The sequence below is a fragment of the Tursiops truncatus genome, chromosome 12 (genome assembly GCF_011762595.2).
Source record: "Tursiops truncatus isolate mTurTru1 chromosome 12, mTurTru1.mat.Y, whole genome shotgun sequence".
Lineage (NCBI taxonomy): Eukaryota > Metazoa > Chordata > Mammalia > Artiodactyla > Delphinidae > Tursiops > Tursiops truncatus.
Genome location: NC_047045.1, coordinates 61,249,490 through 61,254,694, shown reverse-complemented (window position 1 = coordinate 61,254,694; position 5,205 = coordinate 61,249,490). Strand labels below are relative to the sequence as shown.

At 42.5% G+C, this 5,205-nt stretch overlaps 1 pseudogene; it reads right to left on the bottom strand.

Moving 5' to 3' along the window:
• Positions 1–3,828: 3,828 nt before the first annotated feature.
• LOC101335850 (spindlin-1 pseudogene) lies at positions 3,829–4,978 on the bottom strand (annotated as a pseudogene).
• Between the last annotated feature and the right edge of the window lie 227 nt (positions 4,979–5,205).

Sequence of the window (5,205 nt, the reverse complement as noted above, 5' to 3'; positions counted from 1 at the left end):
TGAAGAATAGTATGGAGGTTCCTTAAAAAACTAAAAATAGAACTACCATGTGACCCAACAATCCCACTACTGGGCGTATACTCTGAGAAAACCATAATTCAAAAAGAGTCATGTACCAAAATGGTCATTGCAGCTCTATTTACAATAGCCAGGACATGGAAGCAACCTAAGTGTCCATCAACAGATGAATGGATAAAGAAGATGTGGCACATATATACAATGGAATATTACTCAGCCATAAAAAGAAACGAAACTCAGTTATTTGTAATGAGATGGACCTAGAGTAATGGATGTAATTGTAATGGATGGACCTAGAGTCTGTCATACAGAGTGAAGTAAGCCGAAAAGAGAAAAGCAAATACCATATGCTAACACATATATATGGAATCTAAAAAAAAGAAAAAAAATGGTCATGAAGAACCTAGGGGCAAGATGGGAATAAAGACACAGACCTACTAGAGAATGGACTTGAGGATACGGGGAGGGGGAAGGGTAAACTGGGACAAAGTGAGAGAGTGGCATGGACATATATACACTACCAAATGTAAAACAGATAGCTAGTGGGAAGCAGCTGCATAGCACCGGGAGATCAGCTCGGTGCTTTGTGACCACCTAGAGGGGAGTGATAGGGAGGGTGGGAGGGAGGGAGACACAAGAGGGAAGAGATATGAAGACATATGTATATGTATAACTGATTCACTTTGTTATAAAGCAGAAACTAACACACCATTGTAAAGCAATTATACTCCAATAAAGATGTTAAAGAAAAAAACCAAAAAAAACAAATTCAAGCTTGAAAGGTGAGGTTATTTTGCCTAATTTTAAAATGCAAACACAAAGACCTCTTGAACCATACACGTTCGTTCAAACTGCACTCATGATGGAAAACACAAAAAATGCAGTATTTCCAAAACACCACACGCATATTGGCCACAATAATTTTCTGTTATAATAATTGTTCCTGTCTTTGGAGAACTTTAATTTTTTTTTAAAAGACAAGCAGCTTAAGAATGTTTTCAGGTGCTACAATTTGTGACAATCAAAACAGTCTTCTAATGGGTCCACGGCATTCAGAGATCCAAGCTCAAGGCTCTTTGGGGTTTGCCATGTAAAACAGTAATAGAAATGAAATCTGGTCTAGAAGCAACTGTGATTGTTTTCAGAATTTGCAGTCCCTTCAAATATTGCATGATATATACAACTGGGAAACCACCTTCTGTTGGCACTGTACTTGCTTCATCATTGCATTTTTATCCTACAACCACCAGAAAAGCACAGTAGGCAAATATACAGAAAACTGAAAACAAAGAAAAACAAAAACAAAAAAAACCCTAAGTATCTTTAACATGCAACTTCAGTTAGTTACATTGAACATTCTACTAGAATAACATGCAAAAAAGGATGGTCTGCTTTTAAGGTTTTCCTTTGAAGATTTTTGGGCACCAGACATCACACACAGGCAGGCATACACATGACACAATAATACTACAGCAGGTCAGTGAGAAAGGCCAATACATTTTATACAGATTCATGCCATGTTAAGTCCCACGATGAGAACGTTGGAAATTCACGTTGGATTCCTAGAACAAGGAACCAACATTCAGATACCAGGAAAAGGCAAGCCATGCACAGAGATCTGAAACACGAGCCTAAACGAAGCCTCAAATACTCAGATGGGAAGCAGAGTTAGTCACTGTGTGAGGAAGTGTGGTTCAATCCACTGAAAGAATAAAGGATGGGATAAAATGGAAAAACAATGACCCCCCTTCCCCTTCCTTTACCCTAAAGGCAATAAATGGAACAAAGATTAAAATAATGATGATAATGATGACATGGCACATTTGTCTAGAGACTGGCAGGTCATGTGGTATTCAAGTTGCCAAAGGTACTTGCAGAAAAACCACAGTGCAAGTCATTAAGTGATGCTAGAAATGTTCCAACTGACCCAACCTTCTGGATACTTCCAGAGAACTTTATTTTTCATCCCGAAGTCACTGTACGGTGTTTTCCTAGTGCACGCAGGACACACACGTGTCTGCTTGGGCTTGGGGAGCCAGGCTCAGCCTTGAGATTCACATGCAGGGACTCTTACAAGAGCAACCAGGAAAACAGGTGACAGATATGCAGCATGACCTTGTTCAAGCCGGGGAGGAGCGTCTCAGACCTGGGTACTCCCTTCCTGGAGAAGCTCAGCCCTGGCTGAACCTCCGGAGGCTCTGGGCACACTGCAGAAAACAGAGGGCTGTATTTATGGGGTGTGAGGGGTTACCAGCCAACAGCTCAAGGCACAGCCTTCCTGAAGGTGGAAATGGGCATCACACAAACCACTCACAGCCAGGCCTCGTAACTACAGAATCTCTAACGTGTTAAGTACGGGCACGATGGAGGTTGCGGGGACCTCTGGTGTTTGATTGACAGCGTAGGCATTTAACCTTCCCCCCAAATTTCAGGTCAGATTTCCAGTCTCCACAAGAGACTGGTTCCACGTACCGCCTTTCTCCCAGCTTTCAAAACGCAGGGGCTCATCCAAAACAAAGTGACAGCTGGCCATTTCGCTGCTACACCAACCACTTTTGCAGTTCTTTTTGGTTAAAACAACCTTGCAGGGATAAACCACAAAAGGAGTCTGTGTCTGGGGGCTGCTATCAATCACATTCACAGGCCAACGCAGGTGACTGACCCTGACGTGGCAGGGTCCACTCAGTGGAATGAATCCACGTCAACAGCACACTGACCGCAAGAAGATGCAGCACCACAAAAGGTGTCAGGGGATTTCAGCTGTTATTTGTCCAGACATTCTTTGTGGGGAAAAGCCAGGGAGAAAAAGCCTTCTGACCATAATCATACTATCAGTAAAATCGGAATAAAAATGTCCCAGAGGACTTGTTAGAAAGCAACAAAGCCATTCTTAAACTTACATTTCTAAAATTTATGTTCTCCCAGGAACTTACTACATACACACAAACCACTGATATACTGTGGCCTTTTAAATCGTGTACTAAAATCCAAATTACTGGTGTGTACAAATAATGGACGAAAAGTACTGCCCAAAACACACCTGCATTACACTATGTGGACCAAGTACCTGGGCTTTGACAAAAAAAAAAAAAAAAGTATTTATGATAAAAATTGTAAACAAAATTTTTACAAAGCTTAGAATCAAAGTCAACTTTTTGCCCAGATTTCTAACTGTTTGGTAAAATTCTAACATGGGTCATTAACGGTTCATGAATGATTCTTGTTTGGACTTTCCGACTGAAAAGGTGCTTTGCACTTCTGACTTTCAAAACAAGCTGGATGTCCCGATGTGCTTTCTGTGCCCAAATTTAATTTTCGACAAACAGCAGTAATATACCAAATACGATTGACTTGGGTCAGCACTCATGCTGAACTGGAGAAAATTATTTAACCCCTGTCCCAATCCACAAATAAAGGACTGCCAATGAAGTGTGTGTGTGTGTGTGTGTGTGTGTGTGTGTGTGTGTGTATACAGATCTGTGTGTACATATATATAATACATGTATACACACAGATATAGATAGGTGTATGTGTTTTTATATATATATATATATATATATATATATATATATATATCCAAAAAGGCATAAACAAAAATATCAAACTATGCTTGCATTGTGGCAGCAGAATAAGAGACTGTTAAGAGTGAAGGGGAAAATTGATAAAATCTATTACAGTTTTAAATGACTCTGATACTAGCTTAACTTTTTTTTTTTTGCCAAACTTGCCTGTAACTCCCCTCCAAACAGACAGACTCCTTTTAAGAGGAAGGAGTTCCTTACACAAAATGTTTTGTGTTCACATATACCTATACTCTTCAGAACAAAACCAGTTCTGCTGGCAAACTGTGGGTTTGTAGGGACATTTAAGCTCTCATTAAAATGGAAAGCAATCAAATCTTTACATCTACGAACTGCATATTTAATATATTTCCATAAATTTGGCCAAGTTCGTGATGACATCTAGAATGTGTTCACCAAATCATAGATGTAAATATGGAAATCATCATCAAATTTGATGAAATAGACAGACGACGGTTTGGTCTCCACTTGATGGATGACCATGCCAGTCCTTTTAGAGCCATCTTTTCTGGCATATTCCACTTGTTTGCCTACCAGGCTCTCTAGGACTTCTCCTGGTTTCCTTTCTGCTGGAGATGAATCAATTGAATCAGGAATAATGTGAAGGTCACCTTCTTTATAATCATCTAAGAGCTGGTGCATGTACAAGACAGGATTGTTCTCATAGGTGATGTAAAACCATGTGTTCATGATGGGGGCGCGTGCTAGGACCATTCCCCTCCACTCCTCTTTAGAGCCATCCTGGGTCTCAAACATGTGCTTCACTGTTTTGCCAATCACTGTGTCGGCTAGGTGTGCATCATTGATTTGGGATGTTGCAGCTCTATCAGGGAGGATTTCAAGTGCACAAATTCTTTCATCTTTATTAAGTTCTAGTCCATAAACACAGTCAAATCCATCGTATTTTATAAGATACAAAGAAGGATTTACAGGCACCTGGTCCAGAACGGTTCCTTTCCACTGGGTGACAGGCTTGTTCCCCTCTTTCCACCCATGCCGAATCCTGCGGCCTAGGATGCTCCGCGGGGGCTGGGAAACAGGTGTGCTGGGCCCTACACCGCTCCGATGTTTTTTGTGGGACGTCCTTTTCTTCATCTTGCTTGCAGATACACCAGCATGGCCTGCATCAGCTCTGGACCGCTGGCCAGCTGTCTTCCCGAATGGAGTCTTCATTCCTCTGTACTTAGGTGACCAGCAGAGCTGCTGGACCGGGATGAACGTTCAAGATTCGCCAATTTGAAACTTTTCACGGAATTTCAATGTTCTTATTAATCCATCATCCAAGTGTCTCTTTTACAAGTTCAGCAAAAATGTTAAATCATGACTTTGCGGCAAGGCCACGAAGGCCAACGTCCGCGGGTCCTCGGAGGCCAACGTCCGCTGTGCCACGGGACCGCGCAATCCAGCGGCGCGCTCCCGCCCGGGCTACCCGCCGGGAGGGCGCCGCCCCGCCCACTCTAGGCCCCGCCCACTCTGCGCGTCGCGGCGTCCGCCCCGCCCCCGGCGACGCGCGCTGCGTCTCCTGACTACGCCGGCCTCTGCTGACTGGACGCCGAAGTCTTTATCATCGTCGCAAAATTTCATTTATTAAAAGGTTGGTTTTCTC